Source organism: Budorcas taxicolor, chromosome 21 (genome assembly GCF_023091745.1).
Source record: "Budorcas taxicolor isolate Tak-1 chromosome 21, Takin1.1, whole genome shotgun sequence".
Taxonomy (NCBI): Eukaryota; Metazoa; Chordata; class Mammalia; order Artiodactyla; family Bovidae; genus Budorcas; species Budorcas taxicolor.
In genome coordinates, this window is record NC_068930.1 from 16,222,039 (window position 1) to 16,246,567 (window position 24,529).

Consider the following 24,529-nt stretch of genomic DNA (forward strand, 5'->3'; position numbering starts at 1 on the left):
CTTTTCCCTCCCACTGCTAGGTGAGTATCTCTAGGCTCCCATACTTCCCCCATCCATGGAAACTCGCTCTCGACCACTCCCTGGCATGCCCTCTGTCTCCCCACCCACCTCTCGCTAGAAAGTATTCACCTCTCCTCCTTGTAACCTACCGAAATCCTGAGGCCTCTGCAAGGAGGGAAGCAGGATGAAAAGAAAGAAGAAAGTCACGTGGGGAAGGGGGCAGGGAGGAAGAGTAGGGAAGACGGGGAAAAGATAGCATCGCGAGAAGGGATGGAGGGCGGGAACACCAGGACACTCTATGCCAGGGACTTTGCCGGGCAGGCTCACAGGTAAGGCTCAGTCTAAGCGCTGGCACTTCCCTGACATTTCTCTTCCCACTTCAGGCAAGAGGATTTCCCGGTACCTTTCATTGCTGCAGGTAGCACAGCGGTAAAGAATCCGCCTGCCAGTGCAGGAGGCACAAGAGACTCGACTTCAATTCCTGGGGCAGGAAGACCCTTCCTGGAGAAGGAAAAAGCAACCTACTCCAATATGTTTGCCTGGGAAATCCCATGGACAACAGAGCCTGGCAAGCTACTGCCCATGGGGTCGCGAGGAGTCAGACACAACTGAACACACGTATTTCCCTTGCCCTGAACTATTGCTGCCTGGCCAGTGAGTACCATGCTCTTCCCCCGACATGCTCTCTGGCACCCTAGGCTCTGGCAATACCAAGAATGAGGAACTTGACATTCCTCCAAGCATACCATGGCAAGCTACCCAGTATCCATTCTTCCCTCATCCTTAATAACAGATCTTGGGATTTATTCAGGGTTGCAATGTGCTCAGCTCCTCCCTGGAATCCAGGCAAAGACTAAGAAGTCTCTTTCAAGGGGCTGATTGAGATGGAAGGAATAAATTTTTCCCCTGTCCCCTCTTCTTTCTCTCCTTGGAACATAGACATCCTGGCTGGAGGCCCAGCAGCCATCTTGCGACCCTGAGGGTAAAAATTATACCCAAGGATGGCCAAAGCAGAGAGTGAGAAGTCACATCCACACCACTGCTGAGCTGCCCGCTTTTGGACTTCCTCATGGAAGAGAAGCAACCCTTCATTTAATTTCAGCCACTCTGGTGTCCTCTTTTAGATGCTAAACCACAGTCTGATACAACCGCCATGGGGATTCATGCCTCGGAGACCTTACATAACTGTTCTCTCTCTCAGTGACTCCTCCCCTCCAGTTCTCCACCTGTTGAGCCGGTAGTCATCTTCGGAGTCTCCACTGAAGCATCTCTCTGTGTGGAAAGCGCGCTGGTTGCTCAGCTGTGTCTGATTCTTTGTGGCCCCATGGACTGTAACCCACCAAGCCCCTCTATCCGTGAACTTCTGCAGGCAAGGATAGTGGAGTGGGTAGCCATTCCCTTCTCCAGGGATCTTCCTGACCCAGGGACTGAACCTGAGTCTCCTGCACTGCAGGTGGATTAATTGGCCCCTCAAGTGACCACATGTTGTTGTTCAGTTGCTCAGTTGTGTCTGACTCTGTGACCCCATCGACTGCAGCACCTGAGGCTCCTCTGTCCTCCTCTCTCTCCCAGATTTTGCTCAAAGTCCTGTCTATTGAGTTGGTGATGCTATCAAACCATCTCATCCTCTGCCACCCCCTTCTCCTTTTGCCTTCAGTATTTCCCAGGAAAGATTGAAGTGGCTATTTAATATTTGTTTAATAAATATGCAGAGATGTTTAATAATTGATGAATAAAAATTCCTGGGAATGAATGAAACATAAACTGTTTACATAAAATGACAATATCCTCTATTCCAGAGCACTGGCTCCTCTTCAGCCTCAACTCTTAGGGGGTCTCCTTTGGCCCCAGAGTCCCAGGGGATGATGGGGCATCTAAACAGACAGATGTGTCAGAGATTCTAGTCGATGCTGGTTGGGCAGTGTAACACAATTCCTACCAAGGACAAAAAAAAGCAAGAGAGAGAAAAAGAAGTAAAGGCATATTTGTAAGAGCTTGAAAGAAGCACCTAACGTTTTTCACACTTGCCTCAAATTTCCCATGAAAATTTGAAGCTTTTTTTTCCCCCTACATTATAATTGATTTCACCCCAAAATGGCTTTCACACTGGGGTGAGCAGCCCAGAATACCAAATGGGTCTCTGCTATGAAGAGAGTAGGGGAGGACACGTATGTAAACTCCATGCAAGAGCTGGGTGGTGGGGAGTCCCCAGAATGCCAAAGCAGGTGAGAGGAACTGCTGCTCCCCCCAGAAATACTTTGGAGCCTGCACTGACAAAAAAAAAAAAAGAAAAGAATGTCCAGCTCAGCAAATGGACAAATATTCAGCTAAGCAGGGACCACAACAAATGTTTCTGAGGACCTAATTGTACTGGGCAGAGAACTGGGTGCTAGGGGTTCCAGAATGGCCACAAGGCAACTCTGTCCTCAAGCCCTGTTATCAGACCCCAGAAGTGGGAACTGACATGATCTTTGTCGCCATCAGCATCCTCCTCCTGGCAGGGGCTGTTATTCCTTGAGAATTCACTGCCTAAAGGAGGAAGCTAACCTAAAAGCAGGTGTTTGTAAGGCAATATGATAAATGAAATGATAGAACTTCACATATGATGCGGTAGGGAGGAGGAGAGAATGATTATCTGAGATTAGAAAAGGTGTAGCCAAGAGGGAGATATTGAGTAAGGTTTTGAAGAAGTTTGCCAACCTTAAGCTAAGATGCTTAGAAATTATTTTGTCTACAGAAGTCTTTAAATATGGTTCTGTATGAAGGACCCCTATATTTGAACTAATTTCTCAGGAAGATTCCTTACAGCAGCATTTAAAAAAAAAAAAATTGCCATGTCACATGGCATGCAGGATCTTCGTTCCCCTGAGCAGGGATCGAACTTGGCTCCCTGCATTGGACATGCAAAGCTCTAACAACTGGACTGCCGAGGAATTCTGGAACAGCAATTTTCAAACACGAATGTGCTTATGAATCACTTAGAAAGCTTGTTTAAATGATCCTGGATCCAAAAGTCTTGGCTGGGTCCTAAGAATTTGCAGTCTAGCCACTCCTGATGTCTGGACATCTCTCGTCAACCAATAACAGGAGTTCTCAGGCAGTGCAGGTCCACGGGCCATGGAGAATTGGTGTAAAGTATCTCAGATGCTCCAAAAATGAGGGAGATGTTTGCCATTTCTTCCACCAGGACTGCTTCAGGACCATCATTCTCAACTGCACATAGAAATCCCTGTAGAGCCGTAACCATCCCCATGCCCAGAACACACCTTGAACAGTTTTATCCAAATGTTTCATCAGGATGCAGACTTCCCTTATGGTCCAGTGGTTAGGACTTCGCTTTCCAATGCACCAGGTGCAAGTTCAGTCCCTGGTCAGGAAGCTAAGATCCCACATGTCTCATGGCCAAAAACAAAACCAACAACCCCTCCCCCATAAAACAGAAGCAATATCGTAGCAAATTCAATAAAGATTTAAAAGAACAAAAGAATGTCTTTAGAGGAGGAACCCCAGCCTTGATCGTTTCTAAAGTTCCCTGTGTTTGCATGCTCAGTTGCCCAGTCACTCAGTCCTGTCCAACCCTTTGTGACCCCGTGGACTGTAGTCCACCAGACTCCTCTGTCCATGGGATTTCCCAGGCAAGAATACTGGAGTGGGTTGCCATTCCCTTCTGTAAGGGATCTTCCCAACCCAGGGATCAAACCTGCGTCTTCTGCATCTCCTGCACTGACAGGTGAATTCTTCACCACTGAGAAGCCCTCTAAGACTCCCCAGACGGTCCCAAAGTACAAGCAGGGCCGAGAACCCGGGCTTTAGGCCAGGAGAGCTCCACTGGTCATTTATGATGACTGGATGTGACTCCCCCTGCAGACACTACTATCTCCCACATTGGACAAGCAAAGGCCCAGGAGTAAGAGAATTCTCCTACCTCCGTCCTAAACCCTCCTTCTCAAAGTGCGGTCCCTAGACCAGCAGCAGCAGCCCCTGGAAGCTTGTTAGGAATGGATCACAGAGTGATCCTTCCCATCGTCCCTAAAAACGTCGACAATCAGGGAACAGCCCCTCTTCTGCATAGGCTGTCTGAGCCATCAGAGAATATCTCTGAGTAGAAGCAGAAAACCGGAGCCCAAGGCCTGGGCTGACCCCTGGGTGCTGACCCCTGGGCGACCCCTGGGCCGTGCGAGTCACAGTCTGCATTCTAACCTGGCTCCCCCAGTCTGTCCCAGCACTGACGGCACCAGCACCTATGCCCCTCCAGGTGGCCTCGATGCCCGCTGACAAGGTGACGGGCAGAGCCCCAGGCAGAGCCCCAGATGTCAGTAAGCCACAGCAGCTCCTGACCTGGGGGCACGGACGCACGGCAGCCTGGAGTTGCAAAGGCACCCATGTTGGAGCGTTCCCGCCCACCTCTCTTGGCATGGGGCTGTTCCCACGTTTCTCGTGACAGGTGCGGCGCCCACTTTTATCCCCTCCCTTCCAAAAGCACCACGGACCTTCCGCAGGCCCTTTGTTCCCAGAGCGGCTTAGCAAAGCATCCGGGGAGCCGCTGTGGGAAGTTATTCAGGCCTAATCCCGGGTGGCGGAAGCAGCTGGCCCTCCAGCTGGGCCCGGGTGGTGAAAAGGCAGGCCCGGGTATGTGGCTCAGCTGGGCACGCAGCCTGTGAGGGTCCCCACCTGTGGGGCTGCCATGGAGACTTCTGAGCTCTGAATTATAATGGCTACACAGGGCAGTAGGAGAGATATTCTAACACAGTCTGCTTCTACATTTCTGCGTGGTACTGAGATTCTGCTTTAAAAAAAATTTTTTTTGGCTGTACTGAGTCTTTGTTGGGGTGCACGGGCCTTCTCTAGTTGCAGCGTGTGGAGGCTTCTCTCTAGCTGTGATGCCTGGGTTGGGGGCTTCTTGAGGTGCCCAGGTTTCTCCTGTTACAGAGCATGGGCTTCAGGAGCTATGGCGCATGGACTTGGTTGCCCAGCAGTGTGTGCAATCCTAGTTCCCCAACCAGGGATCGAACCCGTGTCGCCCCCATGGCAATGCAGAGTCTTAACCACTAGACCACCAGGGAAGTCTCGGATTCTGCATTTCTGATGAGCTGCCAGGTGATTCTTAGGCTGCTGCTCCTTGGACCACACACTGAATAGCAAGGGCTCAGCACAACTAGTTTCGGATACTTCCCAGGCCATTCTTGACTGCACAACTTTGAGAAAGGTATTTAACTCTGGGAGCCCCTGTTTCCTTGATTGCAAGATGGAATAATAATCACTGACTCCCCAGGGCAACAGGTCACTAAGCTCCTGAGTGAGCGAGTGGAGCTCAAGGCCAGGCTGTGCCTTCCATAAAGCAAGATACAGACTCTGTAAGGGTGTCTGAGGAGAGTCTGTGGCTCAATTACGTCATTAGTTCCAAGGAGCCATGCGACAGCAGGAGTTTCAGAATCAAATGGATTTGAATGGCTCTCTGAGTCTCAGGAATGCCTCTGTAACTTATGGGCACCAAAACTTAGGATGGTTTTGTTGTTAGTTAAAATTAAAAATCTTTAAAATACTAGCACAGGGCTTATTACATAGCAGGCATTCAATAAATGTTAGTTTCCTCGTTTCCTGGGTTAGTTTTTCATTTTCCTATCTTCCAGAGAAAATGCAACTACAAACCATTTAGAGTTTCGGGGGGAAAATCATTCAAGACCATGAGCATGAGTGCTTATCTCTAAATGACTATTATAGTCAGAATCCTTTGACCATAGGCAACATGAACCCCAGTTCCACAGGCTTAAAAGGATGTCACATCTCCCTTAACTTTAGAGCTTCCCTGGTGGCTCAGAAGGTCAAGAATCTGCCTGCAATGCAGGAGATCCAGGTTTGATCCCTGGGTTGGGAAGACCCCCTGGAGAAGGGAATGGCAGCCCACTTCAGTATTCTGGCCTGGAGAATCGCATGGACAGAGGAGCCTGGTGAGCTACAGTCCATGGGGTCGCAAAGAGTCAGACACAACTGAGCAACTAATACTAACTAACTTAAACTGAAAAGTCCACTGGAATTCAGGCATAGCTGGATCGAGGTGTCCACACGATATTGTCAGGAACTTGTCTCTCCACCTCTTTCCTCTGCATCAGCTTCGTTCTTGGGCTGGCTCTCAGCATTTGGTGACAAAAACTACCTCTAGTGGCTCCGGGTTGACAGACCTGGCTGAAAAAGAGATCCTCTCTCCTGAACAATCCAGAAAAAGCCCCAGACGTGACTCTTGCTGACAGATTGAGTGATGCACCTGTCCTTGAGTAAATTGCTACAAACTGCTCAGTCCTGTATGACATGTTGCCCTGGAGGCAGGCCACCCAATCACTGTAACAGAGTAGAAGAGTGAAGGTTTGCTAAGGCTGTCATATCACCGTACCACAAACTGGGTGGCATAGACAATGGAAATTTATTCTCTCCCAACTCTGGAGGCTGGAAGACCAAAACCAAGGTGTCAACAGGGTTGGTTTCCCCTGGAGGCTGTGAGGGAGACTGTTTTAGCCTCTCTCCTGGCTGCTGTTGGTCACCAGCAGTCCTTGGGGTTCTTTCACTTGGAACTGTTGTTACTGGACTGAACTTGGAGTCTGCCCACCCGCCATGCAGCAAAGTCAGTTTACGGACGCCGGGTTCTGGTGAAGGAAACTACAGCATTGGCCCTTCCCTGGTGGTCCAGTGGTTAAGACATTACCTTCCATTACAGGGGATACGGGTTCAGTCCCTGCTCAGGGACCTAAGGGAGCTAGATCCCACATGACTCACAGCAAAAAAAAAAAAAAAAAACATTAAACAGAAGCAATAGGTCCACATCAAAATAAACAAAAAGAAAAGAAAAGAAAGTGTGGTGTTTATTGCAGGCACCAAGCAAGGAATAAGGGCAGCTTAGGCTCAGAAGACTCAAACTCCCTGATGGTTTTCAGGAAAGCATTTTTAAAGACTGTGTTTGGGGTGAGGGTGACAGGATGCATGCCTTTCTTGTGATTGGTTGGTGATGGGGGCACAGGGTGGTGGTGCAGGAAACTCAAGTCATCAACCTGCTGATTCCAACCAGTCTGGTGTCTCCATGCTTCTGCTTAGTTGCCACTATCCTCCACTTGGCCGGGGCAGGGGTGGGTGGTGGGGGCAGGGGTCTTAGATCCTGAAGAATAACTCAGAGCCCTCTGTCAGATTGTTTATGCACGTCCCTTAAGGAGAACTGGGGCCCTGTTTTAATGCTGATCTATTGCCATTACTTGCCTTGTTTGACTGCTGCTCCTTTTCCTCTGCATTCCCTCACTTCCCTACTTAGCAACTGCATGAGCCTGCTCTTTGGAATTCAGGGAAGGACTAGGAAACTGGAGTCTTTTTCTGCAAAGGAGAAACGGGGAATACAGAAAGACTTTTGTAACCAAGAGACCCCTGAAGGGTTCTGCTCATTTTCAATCTCCTCTTTTCTCTGATTCTCTTCCATTTTGAGGGGAACAGCTATGGGACAAGAAAGGGAACAAAGTTTTGGATAAAGAAAGTGAAAGTGAGGTCGCTCAGTCATGTCCAACTCTTTGTGACCCCATGGACTGTAGCCTACCAGGCTCCTCCATCCATGGGATTTTCCAGGCAAGAGTACTGGAGTGGGGTGCCATTGCCTTCTCCAGGGGATCTTCCCAACCCAGGGATTGAACCCAGGTCTCCCACATTGCAGGCAGACGCTTTACCATCTGAGCCACCAGGGAGGCCCTTGGATAGACAGGTTAATCAAAAATTCAGTAGAAGAACTAGGCTTTAGAGGTACTCAGTTTTGACGTATCACCCTGTTCTCTGCCCCATGTTTTTCTGTGTCTTCACATGACCTTCTATTGACATCAGTCACTGGATTAGGGCCCACCCAGATCCAGTATGACCTGATCTTAACTATTACACCTACAAAGACCCAGTTGCCACATAAAGTCACATTCTGAGCAGGAGTCACATTTCCAAGTGGGAGGAGACCATTCAACCCAATACAGGTGAGAAACCAGGCAAAAAAACTGGGTACAAATACCAAAGACAACAAATGGCGACCCACTCCAATATCCTTGCCTGGAGAATCCCATGGACAGAGGAGTCTGGCAGGCTCCAGGCCATGGGGTTACAAACAGTCGGACACAACTGAGCAACTGACACTTTCATCTGTTTTTTTCACCAGAAACTAAAGGATGTGTATGATTTGCAGGTAAAATTCAAAACTGACTGATATCCATAATACCACCTAAGTTACCAATCCTCAGATCGTAACAACAGAGGAGATCTTGAGCAAATCTGTTGTCCCACTGTCTAAAAACCACAGTGCCTACTTAACTGTACTCGGGAAATTCCACAGGGAACCAAATTCTACAACCAAGAATCACTCTTAAGTGGGAATGCTTCTTAGAGGCTGAGCTAAATTTGTAACAAGCAGCCTGAAGTCTGGAATTCTCTTCAGGCAAATTCACAACTGTTCTGATTTCACATGTGTCTGAGATATTCAGAGCCTTACCCTCCAGGGAATTCAATTTCCGTCCTTAGAGCCCAGCTGCATCTAAAAATGTAAATTTCCTTTGTGAAGGCAAAAAGTCAACAATTTCTGAATCTCCGGCTTCAGGAGGCATATGTTCCAACATGCCTAAGCTGGACCCAACTCCTCAGAATTACTGTCACCAAGATTCTGACCTAGTCGCAGATTTCTTTTCCTCCTTATAGAATAAGATTCAACTTTCAATTTCTTAGGGGGAAAAAATGTAGGAGAATTTCATTTAAAGGTGGGTTTAAAGGTGGGATAAAGGTGGGTTTCACTGCAGTATAAATTATTTTTAAATTTAAAAAATAACAAAGATGCTTATAAATTTAAAATATCTTCTAGAGGTTCTGCTAAACCCACTACAGCATGTTAGCAAAGTAACAACCACAGATTTAGGATGTCCAATGAATAAGAAAATTTCTCCATCGACAATAACCAAAACAAACAAAAAAATCTAAATGAAAAGAAAAGCAGTGGAAACAGAAAAAAAAATTCCAGCCTAGTGACATTTTCCATTCTCATTTCCTCAAAGAAGCAAAGATTTCCCATTTGGTGCAGTGATACTCCTTGGAACCTGAGGCCCTGCAACAGGGGACCCGAGTCCCAGGTCTGACTACAGTGTTGCCACTTCCCAGCTGTGTGACTTGGGACGAGTCACTTTACCCATCCAAGGCTCTATCTCTTCATTTCCCAAAAATTTCTCTACTGTTCGACTATATTTATATAGTTGTCATAACACTCAAGGGCTTCCCCAGTAGTTCAGTGGCAAAAAATCTGCCTGTGATGCAGGAGCCACAGGAGTCAAAGGTTCTATCCCTGTGTTGGGAAGATCCCCTGGAGGAGGCCATGGCAACTCACTCCAGTATTCTTGCCTGGAGAATCCCGTGGACAGAGGAGCCTGGCAGGCTACAAGGCTACGGTCCAGAGGGCTGCCAAGAGTCAGATACAACTGAAGCGACTTAGCAGTCACACACACACACACACACAGAGACATTAACACTCAAATGGGTCCACCCATGGGCAAGAGCTCTGAAGACCCTGTAAATATTATAGGGGATTATTATTAAAACTATTAACCATTTAAGCATGTGTGGCATCCTGCCAGGGCCCATTAAAGCACATACACAAACAAAAGGAAATCCTTTTCCTCAAAATGATGGTCATTTTTGCTTGTTTGTTTTAATCTTAGGTGTGCTGAAATTACCTCACTTCTCAGCCCATGGAGTGTGATCACCTCTACCCTTGAAAGCTTCCAGTCTTATTATTTATTCCCTTTCAGCTCCATTCCTCACTACCATTTGCCTCCTCCCTGCCTACAGGCAGTTATTTTGTCCTGTTTAACTCACAGTATTTTGTACATATTTCTTAAAAGCTGTATATATTTGCATGCATATACTTTTTACCTATGCAAGTGGCCTTGTTTAGTGTTTCGTTCTGCTTCTTAAGTGAAGCAGAGAGTTCTCATTATGTTCTTAAGGCCCAGCTATGTTGCTGTCATATATGAGATCTGTTTCCACTATGTGGATGCTGAACTTCACCTGCACCCATAGCACTTTGCCAGCCTCAAGAAAGAAACTCAACCCTCTACCATGACAGATAACTTTGCAGTGAACACCTTCGTTCAAACCTCCAGCTGCAGCTACAAACCAGCTTCCAAGTTGTGTGCATACTCAGTTAGCTTGTTCTCCAGTCCGCTTCCTCCCAGCAGTGGGGAAGGCACCTGTATTTCCCATCCCACCACACCTGGCATTATCCAGCTTCCCAACAGACATATAGTGTAGTCTAACAGACATAATTCTGCTTTATTGACTATGCCAAAGCCTTTGACTGTGTGGATCACAATAAACTGTGGAAAATTCTGAAAGAGATGGGAATACCAGACCACCTGACCTGCCTCTTGAGAAACCTATATGCAAGTCAGGAAGCAACACTTAGAACTGGACGTGGAACAACAGACTGGTTCCAAATAGGTAAAGGAGTATGTCAAGGCTCTATAATGTCACCCTGTTTATTCAACTTATATGCAGAGTACATCATGAGAAATGCTGGACTGCAAGAAGCACAAGCTGGAATCAAGACTGCCGGGAGAAAAAGTGAAGAGGAACTAAAAAGCCTCTGGATGAAAGTGAAAGTGGAAAGTGAAAAAGTTGGCTTAAAGCTCAACATTCAGAAAACGAAGATCATGGCATCTGGTCCCATCACTTCATGGGAAATAAATGGAGAAACAGTGGAAACAGTGTCAGACTTTATTTTTTTGTGTTCCAAAATCACTGCAGATGGTGACTGCAGCCATGAAATTAAAAGACACTTACTCCTTGGAAGAGAAGTTATGACCAACCTAGATAGCATATTCAAAAGCAGAGACATTACTTTGCCAACTAAGGTCCATCTAGTTGAGGCTATGGTTTTTCCTGTGGTCATGTATGGATGTGAGAGTTGGACTGTGAAGAAGGCTGAGCACTGAAGAATTAATGCTTTTGAACTGTGGTGTTGGAGAAGACTCTTGAGAGTCCCTTGGACTGCAAGGAGATCCAACCAGTCCATTCTGAAGGAGATCAGCCCTGGGATTTCTTTGGAAGGAATGATGCTAAAACTGAAACTCCAGTACTTTGGCCACCTCATGTGAAGAGTGGACTCATTGGAAAAGACTAATGCTGGGAGGGATTGGGGGGCAGGAGGAAAAGGGGATGACAGAGGATGAGATGGCTGGATGGCATCACCGACTCGATGGACGTGAGTCTGAGTGAACTCCGGGAGTTGGTGATGGACAGGGAGGCCTGGCGTGCTGCAATTCATGGGGTAGCAAAGAGTTGGACACGACTGAGCGACTGAACTGAACAGACATAAAGGGATATTTTATTGTTGTTTAATTTTCATCTAACTGGTTTCTAATGACATGAAGCATCTCCTGATGTGTTTATTACTTGGGGTGGGGGGATTCTTCTCCTGACAATTATCTGTTCATATCCTCCCCCCATTTTGTTAAGAGTTGCTAATTTCTTCCTGCTGATTTGAAGATTCCTTGCGTATCCTAGATATATCCTCTCCCATTCTGTAGTCTAACTTTGCCAGTGGTGACTTGATGTAATCAGTCGTTGGAATGTAATCAGATTCATCTCTTTTCTGCCTTGCGGTTTGCACTTTCTGCTAAATCTTTCTCACCACCCCCACACCTGGTCCCCATATCTCCCAGCCTTACACCTAATATCTTGTCCTGGCTGGCAAAGCTCACCTTGCGGTTTTGAAGGAGGAAATAGACAGAACAGGTTCCATCTTGAAAGCAGGACTCCATTTTGGGCCGGACTGTGGACTTTGAGCTATATGCCCTGTATCTATGGAAACAACATACAAACTGGAAAATCAGACCCCCGCCCCCCGAGTGGAAGAGCCCCAGGGCTCGTACCTAGACTCTCCATCGCCTGAAAAAAAATACTGTAATTATCTGTGTAACCTAATAGAATCATAAATTCTATTATGCTTATTGGAGTATAACCACAGGCCTATTGATCATTGTCCACTGTGAACTACCTAGGCTTAAGGCACACGAATCACGGGTTTAAGGCATACGAATCACGGGTTAACTTTGATTGTATCTTTCTTTTCCTTTGTTCAGACTAGTTTCAGGGAATTTGGGGAGATAGGTTTGGGCACATATGCTTAGGGTATATAACGTTTTCACAAAAACTGGTCGGGATCCTTGGCTAAGAGGAGACTCTGCCTTGAGCCCACCGGTGTAATAAACTGCACTCCACTATCTGTGTTGTCCTTCTGAGTGAGTTTGTTTCCCAGAACGCATGGCTACAACAGTTTCAACTCTCCTGCTGGCTAAAAAATGAAATCCAAGCACTTGCTCTCTCATACAGGACCCTTTGCAACCTAATCCTGAACGTTCCCACCTCTTTTCCGCTACGTTAGCCCCCACTTCCACCCCATCCCTCTCCTGCTAGCCTGTCTTGCATACACTGTCCACACTTTAATAGACCCACATTCTCCTTCACAGCAGACAAATGTAAAGATGCTTTTGAAACAGGAGGGAAGGTGGCAGGGCACAACTTCTGAAAGAATGACATAGCCCCAAGATATACTATAAACCAATTAAAATCAGTGGGTCCCAGATGGCAGATAATTCAACTTTGATTAGACCTTGATCCTCTATCAGTAAGCTAAATGATATACTCAGAGGCACCATGACAGTTCCAAGGTACCACCAAAAGACCAAAAAGTGGGCAGTAGCCCAGCTCCTGGAAATCTCCACCACTTCCCCAAAATAGCTGGACTAATCCTCTCACTCATTAGCCTATGAAATTACCCAGCCCATAAAAACGAACCACACCACATTTTGAGGTGGCCAGACTCACCATCTGAGATAGTCCACACCCTGTCTGTGGAGTGTGTTCCCCTTCAAATAAATCCACGTCTTACCTATCACTTTGTCTCTCACTGAATTCTTTCTGCAAATGAGACACCAAGAGCCTGAGCTTCATTAGGTCCTGAAACCAGGCACTCTGGGTTTAAGCTGGGTTCAAGTCCCAGCCACATGGATTCAAGTCCCAATCTGAGATAAACAGTTCCACTTTCAACTGTTGCTTTTGCTTTTGTGTACCTGGGAGTCTTTCTCCTAGTCAGTACACCATCAACATTTGCACATTTAACGAATGTGGTTTCTGCTTCAGGAGACAGTCCAAATGGCCCCACCACCTGTTACTGTGCGTATAGTCGTAATCACAGAGTAACGTACAGAACACTCACATCTCCATTTTCCAGGTCAGGAAGCCGAGTCTCGTCAAAGAAAAATGGGGCTGGACATGTCTTACTGATGGCAAGACAGACTTTATTCAGACTTCTGCATAGAGGACAGAGATTCCACCGTAAACAGGTCAGCTCCAGCTAATACAAAGATAACTGAGATTAATGGAGAACAGAGAGGGAGTCAGAAAAGGAGGTTATAGGAAATGAAAAGAGGTAAGAAACAAGGAAGTAGGTGGGTTATAGGGAAAATGAGCGATTACAGAAGGGGATGAATGGAGAATTACTGGAAATGGTTTGGAAGGGTAGGTTGGGACAATGTGGATTTTGCAATATGGCAACATTGCACTTTCTTGAGCAAGAATTCAGTCCCAGGGCAGGGGTCACCTTAAGGCGATCTAACGCAGATGGAAGCTGGGCTGAAGTTTCCTAGCTGTGGCGTTTGGCCAAGCCCTTTGTGCTGCAGAGAATTTACTGTTCAGTGGTTAGGTCATGCACGTATAGCTGCACAAGGAACAAGGCAAAGCCTGGATTTAAAAGCAAACCTGCCTGACCGTGACACCCAAATGCGACCCTTGTTTCTGGTCAGTACCTGTGATTTTGCTGAGAAGCAGATCTGGAATGTGGAAGCCTTGGACGCAGGAGAGAGGCACTCAGCTGGTGAGGCTGCCCCAATTACCCTCGGTGTCCTGGGTCTCCTCTGTCTTAAGGGAGTGGGAACATAAAAGCCATGTTTAAAAGTCACTTTCCTCTGAAGAAGGGAATGGCAATCCACTCCAGTATTCTTGCCTGGAGAATCCCATGGACAGAGAAGTTGGGGGCTACAGTCCATGAGGTCACAAAGAGTTGGACATGGCTGAAGTGACTTAGCACATAGGCATGCCACTAAGTGGGAAACACACACACACACACCTCATGGGAAAGTTGGAGTGATTAAGTGTAAGAAAGTGCAAGAGCTAGATGCTTCTTGATGGAAGCGTAATTTGGGAGAAAGCTTAAACTTTCCTTCACGAAGCATGGCAACTCTAAGAAGTTTCTAGAAGTAGCCCTCCCAAACGCCACCATGCTGAGATACAAGGAACTCCCCGAGTAGGTTTTGGCAAACAGCACAGTTCTGGGAATCACCTGAAATTGGCCATGGGGCACTTAACTGCAAGCCACACCCTCAGCAAAAAGAGACTTTAGCAGCAGTGCTTTCTGTGGCAGAGAACACGGGGTTGAAACCTCGAGTTCCCCTCGGAGTCTAATTTAGATAATTACAGTTCACCTCCTAGGACTCTCCCTGCGGATACATCTGGCTTTGGTTGTCATCCTTACTTCTGTTCTCCCAAATTACGGGGCAGGGCAGGATTCTAAGGCTGAGCCCACGACAGGGAAAACACAGGAGGGAAGGCGGCCTCCTCTACCAGCTAACAAGTCCCTGTCTGACAGGATCATTTTGCTCAGAGCACAGAGCACCTACATTTGGTGTAACATCATCGGAAAAATGAGCGAGTTTTTTCCATCGGGCAGACTTTCGCAATGAGAAGCCCTTGCAGCGTCCTGGGAGCCCAGGTTCCCAGGTTCTGGAACACCGGCCGTCCTGACTCAGAGATGGCATCCACTAGAACATCTTGTGGGAGCCAGACGCCTGGTTCCGACCCTGGTTCCCTGTGCCAAGCCTCGTGGCTGTCACGCCTCCCTCTCGGGCAGTCATGAGGAGGGACTGAATTCACGCAAGGCCCAAAGGGAGCCTGCCCAGGACACACTCACAGCCCCCGCGCTCACCCATCCACCTGAGATCCGGCTGCCGGCCTCTCTGAGCTGGGCTGGGGCCAATATTGCAGCCATTGCGAGTGACGACAGCTGTTCATGTGTGTGTATACCCCTTCGTGGGCTTTCCCAGTGACTCGGCGGTAAAGAACCTGTATGCAGCGCAGGAGACCTGGGTTCCATCCCTGGGTCGAGAAGACACTCTGGAGGAGGGCACGGCAACCCACTCCGGTCTTCTTGCCTGGAGAATCCCACGGACAGAGGAGCCTGGCGAGCTACAATCCATGGGGTCACGAAGAGCCGGACGCAACTGCAGTGACAGAGCACACACACACAGACCCCTTCGGGGTGAGCTGTTGTGGCAGACGGACAAACTGCGAGCGCTTGGCATGCAGAGGGGCCGGGGGTCGGGGATGCGCTCCACCAGGCACCGGCTGTGGCGTTCTGGGTCCCTCTCCTCCGCCTTCTGTGCCTCGATTTCCCCCACTGAAAAATGTCACAGGTTGAATAGCTCATTTCTTAATGCCCAACTTCCATTCTAAGACTTCTAGCCACTGCCTAGGCCCGGGTAAGGATTCTTCCAAGGTCAGATTTTATAATCATCACAAAGTGTGATGTTTTTGCCTCTCTGGGAAACAAAACTTCCTAGAATGAAGACTAACACGCGTTACATCAGCTGTACTTGAGGAAATTCCCTGGCGGTCCAGCGTTTAAGACTCTGAGCTCCCCGTGCTGCGGACGTAGGTTCGATCCCTGGCTGGAGATCTCAGAGCCCACACGTCTTGAGGCCCAAAAACCCAAACAGAAGCAGCATTGTAACAAATTCACTGAAGACTTTTAAAAACTGGTTTGTGTCAAAAAAAAATTTTTAAAGAGTGTATACTTCAATTAATTTTCAAAAATTAAAAATAAATACTAAAGATTAATTAATTAATTAGAATAAAAATACTAAAATGTGAAATTATGGGCAGTTGACTCAAGATGGTTGCTCTCTTGCTTTGTGTACACACCTTGCTCAATCAGCGCCTGCTTTGCCAATACCTATTCCCCTGACTGACCTGCCCCAGGCCCCAGCTAGGATTGTCCCAGCTATATATCAGAACTCTCCACTACCCTTATCAAAGGGGCGGTGAGAGGCGTGCCCCTCTGCTGGTTTCCCTGGTAACCGGTGAGCCAACCTGACATCAGTTCCCCCAGTAACCACCCTATCCCACCCGTGGGAGCAAAGACTGCCACCGTGTCCTGCCAGCCTGACAGCCACTGAGTCAGCGGAACACAGTGGAGGCAGCCCCAGGACCCTGCTTCAGGAAGCTGGGTGTAAGCTCCCTGACCCAAGAAACATAGGTGTCTCTGCCGCCGACTCCTGGCTCTTCCTTCTGGCTTGGAGTTGGGCGCACACAGGCCTTGCAGACGTGCAACATGCGGCCCGACAGAAACAGACCTCCAAGAGCCTCACTGAGATTGAGGACTGAGGATGAGAGATGGAGAAGTCCTCAGGCCGCCTGACAAGAGATGAGGGAGAAAGGTCCTTCGCCAGGAGTCATTCCACACATCAGGAACGGAAGGGGACGTTCCAAGGTACTAGGGAACCTGACGCCATCGCTGCCACAGCTCAAAGACCGTCCTGTAATCCCAAGACCTTCGGTCTCTTGGAGAAGGACCAGCCAAGGTGCCCTCAGGGAGCACACTCCTGACTTGTGCTCAGCACTGGAGAACTCAGTGGTGCGGTCTTCAGACCCCTTCGTGACAACCAGCTTAGACAGTCGATCTAAGCATCATTGAAATCTACTAGAGTCTGTGCAGCCTTCCTCACCTAGGGGTTGGGGCCTGAGAGTGAAAGGGAGGGAGCTAGACTCTGAGGACAGGACCAAGGCCAAGGACGTTAGCCAAGGGGCCAGCTGCCTAAGTCAGCTGAGGAAGGCAGGCGACCTTGAGCTGGAAGGTGGATGCTCAGGCTTTCAGACGCATCTGTACCCAGCCTTTCAGGTCACACAGCAGCGGGGAAACACAAATGCCTCCAGGCAGGGCCCTCCAGAGAGGAGAGGACACAGGTCTCCTTAGAATGGCAATGAGTGGCCCAGCCCTCACTGGCCAGGGCTGGAGCCTGGGAGGAGAGGGGCGGGCACCAGACCCTCTCACAGCAGGCTGGCAGCCGCCAGCACACACCATGTAAGCATCGGGTGGAAACGCTGCGACTGCTGTGTGTGCGTGTCTCGGCTCACCTGGGTCCATTCGGTCCCACCCCAGGGAGGAGAGAATCCACAGGCGTAGGAGGGGAAAGCATCGTAACTGTCCAACCTCATCTCAGGGTTGATTCAGCGCCCTCTGGTACCTAGAAAAGTGCCCCCAGCCCAAGCTCAGTCCCCAAGCCAGACAATCTGCTCACCCAGATCGTGGTCCTGTGTGCCGTCTTGGACAAGGCCCTTTGCCACTCCCAGCAGCCCTCTCAAAACTGTGACAACCACACTTGCCTCCAGGTGTGTGAGAGACAGACCTGGAAAACACACGGGAAGCTCGGTCAGAATCTACAGGGAAGCAGGACTTCCCTGGTAGTCCAGCGGCTAAGACTTCCCTTTCCAATGCAGGGGGGAGCGACAGGTTCAATCCCTGGTCTAGTCGCTAAGATCCCACATGCTTTGTGGCCCCCAAAAATATAAGAAACAGGAGCAATATTGTAACAAATTCCACAAAGACTTTAAAAATGGTCCACATTAAGAAAAAAAAAAAAAACTTTAAAAAAGCAACACAAAAGCAAGAGATTAAATAGACACTGTCTTCTTCTCATTCCTCTCTGATATGCCCACAGCGCTGTGCTTGGTCGCTCAGCCAAGTCCGACTCTTTGTGACCCATGGACATCATTAGCATACACACACCTCAGACCCTGACACACACACACACTCAACGCACAACCTGTACTTTGCCACTTCAGCCCTGCTGCCCCCTGCCCGCCACGGTCCCCTCTGTCAGTGAGTGGCCCCAGCATCCATCCGTCCAGGACTCAGCTTCCAGGGAGCCCTTGCTGACACCACTTCCACTCCCTGGTCCAGTTCCAAATTGTGAATCCAGTGGAACCCCCGTGTGTGTGTGGCACAGTCATGTCCAACTCTTGCAGCCCCATGGACGGTAGCCTGCCAGGCTCCTCTGTCCATAGAATTCTCCAGGCAAGCGTACTGGAGTGGGTTGCCATTCCCTTCTCCAGCGCATCTTCCCGACCCGGATCAAACTACATAGCTTTTAAGTTCCTCCTCCTGCTCTGATCTAGAGCACCATCCTCTCTTGCCTGGGCTGTTCCATTGGCCTCCAAGCTGGTCCCCTCTGCATCTCCTCCTCTGCCAGAGTCAGCTTTCCAGGAAGCACATCTGATCGCACCAACTCCTTCAAAAACCCTTCTACAAGGACTTCCCTGGTGGTCCAGGGGTTAAGAATCCACCTTGCAATGCAGGAAACATGGGTTCGATCCTTGGTCGGGGAACTAAGATCCCTTGTGCCACGGAGCAACTAAGTCCACACAGTGAAACTACTGAGCCAGCACGCCACAGCTGGAGACTCCGTGTGCCACAGTGAAGTTTTGCCCCTGTGCCAAAACTAAGACCCAGTGCAGCCAGGTTTTAAAAATGCCTTCTACAGCTCAAGATGGGGTCAAGCAGGGCCTGGGGAGCCTGCCTCCACTTCTTCTCAGGCCTCATCTCCTTTCGCCTTCCTGACTGCTGCCCCATGGGTCTTCCATCAGACTCCCAAAGAAGGGCAATGCCCAAGCCCGCTGTTCAGGCCGACCACAGGGGCCCAGGGGAGACCACAGCACATGCGCACAGGCCCTGACCTCCGGCTCAGCAGAACAGGCCCCAGGCAGCCAGATGCAGCGCGGGCACCCACCTGCTCTCAAGGACGGGGTCCTGATGAACTGCCCCTGCCCTCTGCTTTGGCTCAAGCCCAGAATGTCTCTGACACAGCGGCTTGAAATTCTTCAGGGCTTTAAAACTGTTGAATCTGGGGACAGCTTAATTACGGCCAGAGAAATTCCTCCATAATTTTTGAGCCCATTTAGAGTTTGATGCTTAGAAAGCAAACTCTTTATTTGCTCAGAGTGAGAGTGTTAAAAAGCCCCCAACAGACAACAGAGCTATTGATGAGCCCGGCCCCCTCCCTCCCCTCTTCTGGGCTTCGCAGGTCAGCTCGACGTGTTGGGTTTTTTGGTCTGTGTTTTGTCCTCGCTTTCAGAGTTGGTCCAGGAAAAAAGACAAGACTGACAACTTGAAAAGAGAATGGCCCTCTCCCCCTCCGGTCTGGAAGGGCCAGCATCACCTTGGCAATCAGCCAGCCTGATTTAATGTCCTTCCTAATGATGGGAAAGGGCTGGTGATTAAAAACCTGCAGACAAGACCCTGTCAGGAGGCGTGGCAACCCCAAGGGAAATCCCGGGGCTGTACAGAGGGGGCTCCCAGTCTCTGCTACCCCCGGGGCCCCCATCAGCAAAGTCAGGTTTGCCACAAAACTACACTGCACTCACTCACACCAAGCCTCAGCCGCTAGATGATGGTAAAACTGGGCTACACCCTCGATAGTGTAGACCGTAGGGAATAGCCAGGCCCCTGGCGAGGAAATCGAGAGTCAGAGGGACCCAGCAAAGAGGTATTACTAGGGAGCTGTATCATCACTAAGCAGCCAGATTGCAGGTAGAGGGGAGGCAGACCAGGGGGCAGAATTCCATGTCCGCACAGAGATGAAGGCAGTGTGCAAGATGGAAGGGGGGAACCAAGGCCAGGAGCCCCCAGCAAGCCGCACACCCATCCAGGTAGGGCAGAATGAATGGATGAAAATAGCCTCGGCCTGTCAAAAGCTACCTCCAAGAGTCACCTTGAAAGGCAGCCCTGGAGAATAGCAGTGTTTGATTGACACACCCCACCCCAAGGCACAGCCTCGCTTGCAGAATCTGGCATAATTCCTCATGGTCTAATGAGGTTTGTGGATTTTATCGATTTAAGGGGGAAAAGCTGCAATTCACTCTCCCTGAGCCCTGCTGGAGGGATGATGGCCCAGCGAGGGGCAGGGGGAGGCAGGGGGAAGGTAACAGCGTGTGCCAGGCTGGGGGAAGGGACCACGGTAGACAGACAGCCTTGAGAAGATGCTTAATCCTCTGAGCCTCATCTTCACCTATGCACAAGGCGAGGGTTTGACCAAGCTTCTCTGTCTCCCGTTGGCTCCTTGGGAGCTGGAGGGAACGTTCCTTTGGGTCCTGCCAATCAGGTTTTTCTCTTTTACGGCTTCATATTCCTCATAAGCTGCCTTCGATGTTCATTGCTGCTGCTGCTGCTAAGTCGCTTCAGTCGTGTCCGACTCTGTACAACCCCACAGACGGCAGCCCACCAGGTTCCACCGTCCCTGGGATTCTCCAGGCAAGAACACTGGAGTGGGTTGTCATTGCCTTCTCCAATGCATGAAAGTGAAGTCGCTCAGTCGTGTCCGACTCTTCTCGACCCCATGGACTGCAGCCCACCAGGCTCCTCCGTGCATGGGATTTTCCAGGCAAGAGTACTGGAGTGGAGTGCCATTGCCTTCTCTATCAATATTCATCACCGTGATTAAATTCTGTTTCCCCAAAATAAACTGTAAGCCTCTGAGAGGAGCCCAGCTGAGTCTGACCTAGACCCAACTCTGAGTCACAACAAAGTCCTACTCTCACGAGTGTCTGTGTGTGTGTTAGTTGCTCAGTCATGTCTGACTTTTTTCAATTCCATCAGACTCCCCTGTCCATGAAATTTTCCAAGCAAGAATACTGGGGTGAGTTGCCATTTCCTCCTCCAGGGGATCTTCCAGACCTAGGGATCAAACCCGTGTCTCTTATGTCTCCCATGTTGGCAGGCAGATTCTTAACAACTGCGCCATTTGGAAAGCCCTGTTAAGTGTCTACTGGGCAGTAAAAACCAACGCCACCTCTAACACAGATAATAGTCCCAAGGGTAAGGAACATTACTGAGAGTTGAACACAGGCCGGATACAGCATGGAGGACCGTCAGCCCACTCCCTTAATCCTCACAGCAGCACTACAAACTCTCTTATTTTCCCACCTAACACTCAAGGAAAACTGGGGCACAGCACTAACAAATCTCACAGCCAGGAAGTCTGTAAGCCATTTTCAACCCCAAAACCCATATTCAGAGCTTCTACTCAACACTGCCTCCCCAAACAATACACAACACAATGCCAGAAAAAATTCACGCGAGCTACACACGTGTCACCTAGCTTTTGCTGTGTAACAAGCTACCCCAGAAACCCAGCTTAGCTGCTAAAGCAGTACTTGTTGTTTCCCACGATTCTGTGGGTAGACTGGGTGATTCTTCTGGGCTGGGCTGGCTCAGCCAGGACTGGGTGGCCTAGGATGGTCTCGGCTTCTGGGTCTGGTGTTGGCACAGTATCAGCTGGGATGACAGGAGTAACCTTGACACCCAACAAGCTAGCCTGCACCCATTCATGTGGCCGTGACCCAGGGTTGTTCAATAAGAGGGCAAGCCTCAATACACAGAAGCTCTGTAATGAAATCAATAGAATATTGTAGATCAATTATAATTCAATTTTAAAAAGAAGTTTTATAAGCTACATTACCTACATCACATTTGATAATGTCACACAGCCAAGGCCAGACTCAAGAGATGGAGAAATAGATCGCTTGCCTTGATGAGAAGACAAGCAAAGTCATATCACCTACAGGTGTACCAGAATGGGGGCCATTTTTCACAGTTAGCTACACATGCCCAGAGGTGAGCGTGCATGTGTATGCACGCATACACACACACACACTTTCACAGGCCAACAGTGCTCAAGCATTCAGTGCGGTGCCCCACCTAGTAGACACCCACCCATTTTTTAATTTTTTTTGGCTGCACTGAGTCTTCTCTGATACACAGGGGCTTTCTCCAGCTGCAGTGAGTGGGGCTTCGCTGCCCTCTGTGGGCTTCTTGTTGTGGTGGCTTCTCTTGTTGCAGAGAACAGGTTCCAGAGCACACAGGTTTCAGCAGCTGCCGCACGGAGGCACTGAAGCTGTGGGCCCAGGAGCTGTGGCACTCGGGCTTAGTCGCCTGGGGGCATCTGAAATCTTCCCAGACCAGGGATCGAACTCGTGTCCCCTACATTGGCAAGGAGTTCCTAACCCCTGGACCAGCAGGGAGGGTCCTGCCACCCAGGCATTTATTTTGATGACAGCCTCTGCTATAAGACTCAAGTTGTCCTGTCAGCTGACCAGACATTTATAAGCCCAAGGATCATATGATTCTCAAAACTACTTAGGAGAAAGATCAAGATTACTAATTTCTTTCACTTGGACACTGATCACTGAGGTAACAGCAGGAGTCACAAAGGAAAGGTTCTCCTTTTCACTGGAAAGGATTGTAATGCCACTGCTACAATCACGCCCATGAAATGCTCACCCCTCACTCCCTCTCAGTGACCTGCCCGGCATCTCTCCCTGCCTGTCAAAAGCATCTCAAGGGTATGCACTATGCCAGGCACCCACTGTCCGTTCCCCTTTATCCCTATGACCAGATCCTTCGTTTCATCTGGGGTGCAGTGTGCTGCCCCAGACTGCCTTCCCCCTGGGGCAGCCGGGGTACACAGTCATGGCCTGAAGGGCACAGGGGAGGAGCTGAGGAAAAGCGTGCATGCTCCTGACCCAGGTTCCCGTGACCAACACTCCCTTGCGGCCCCCTTCCTGCTGCTTCCTGCTTCTGGCCTGCAATGGTGACAGGCAGCCGGAGGGACAGCCACCACCCAGGACCACAGAGCCACAACCTTGAGCACAGAGCAGAAAGGCGCAGAGCTGAAACTCTTCAAAGCGCCTCCGAGCCACCGCTCCAGCCCCTGTCTCCTTGTTACACAAGACACACAAGTCCCTTACTTGTCCAAGTCACCGCGTATGGCATTTTTCCACCACTTTGCATTGAACTCAATATATCCAAAGCCGAACTCACGATTCCCCCCGAAACTGGTCCTCTACCAGCCTCTGCACATCTGCAAGCCAGAAATAAGGTCCATTATGAATTCCTCAGGCTTCCCAGGTGGTGCTGGTGGTAAAGAACTGGGCTGCCAACGCAGGAGACATAAAAGACTTCAGTCCCTGGGTCGGGAAGATCCCCTGGAGGACGGCATGGCTACCCACTGCAGTATTCTTGCCTGGAGAATCCCACAGGACAGCCTGGAGGGCTACAGTCCACGAGGCTGCAAAGAGGCAGACATGAGTGGAGCAACTCAGCACGCACACATGAATTCCCCACCTCCTTGTCCTCTGCACTGAGACGGGTAGATCATCTCATCTCTATCTCCTCCACCTCCCCCGAATTCATTTTCTTCCTAGTGCCACCAGAGTCATCTTCTCCAAGCACAGATCTTCTCAGGTCACCGTCCCCCACCCCTACCCTCACCCCCACCCCCAGCGCCCCCCCCCGCCCACCGCCACAGCCCTGCAGGGGCACTTTGTGTGTGCACTTAGTAGAAAGACCGGCATCTTTACCCAGCCCCTTACCTTCTCCCCACGTCTCTCCTCTTCTGGGCTCTCTACCGTCTCACCTTTCAGTCCAGTGCCTCTCAGACTCGTCCCATGTTAGAGTCACTGGACTTGTTTAATATTTAACTGAATCACGACCTCTATATGTGTAACCCGGGCTTCAGTATTTTTTGAGGCTCGCTAGGTGATTTCAGGGTGCAGACAAATTTGGGAACTACTTCTCCTTAGCCAGATGGTGCCCACCCCACCTGCTCATGGGCTTCACCCATTTTTCCTCCGCCTGGACCCCTGCACTCCCTTCCCCCCACACCTTCTCAACCTTCTCCTCCTTCAGCTGACAGCTCAAATGTCACTGTCTTGAGGAAGCTTCTCCAAGCCCCCAAACTAGGTCAGGTGTCCCTGCTCCAAATTCTCAGAGCCTGTGGCTCTCTTCCAGAGTGCTCACTGCAGTTGGTCAATATACTTCTATTTTGTGATGATTCACTCAACATCTGTTTTCCCCACCAGGCTTTAAGCTCTCTGATCTCAAGTCCTTTCTGGTTTTCCTGTCCACTGTCCTGGCTCATTAGGGATGCAATCCATATTTGTTGAATAAAGGGATGCTCGGTATCACCTCCACCGTGTAGATGAGGACTCAGAGATGCTAAGTCTAAAATCCCTCTTTTAGTGTGTAACAAAGAAATCCTCAAGGCCAGATGTTAGCACTTTGCTAAGCCAGGGATTTACAAACTTCTGCTACATCGACATCACTTGGAGGCTTGGTAACACAAATCACGGGGCCTCAGCCCCAGGGCGTCTGCTGCAGTAGGTCTGGGGAGAGGCCCAATAATTCACATTTGGGTCAAGTTCACAGATGCCAATGCTGTGGGTCCAGGGACCACACCTGAGGACCATGGACCAAGCAACCCTCTCTCCCAACCGTTGGGTGCATTCAGTGACAAGGAAAGCCAGAGTGAACCGAAATCCACTCTAAGAACTGAGCGTTTTCTTTTTCTTTCTTCCTTTCTTTCTTTCTTCC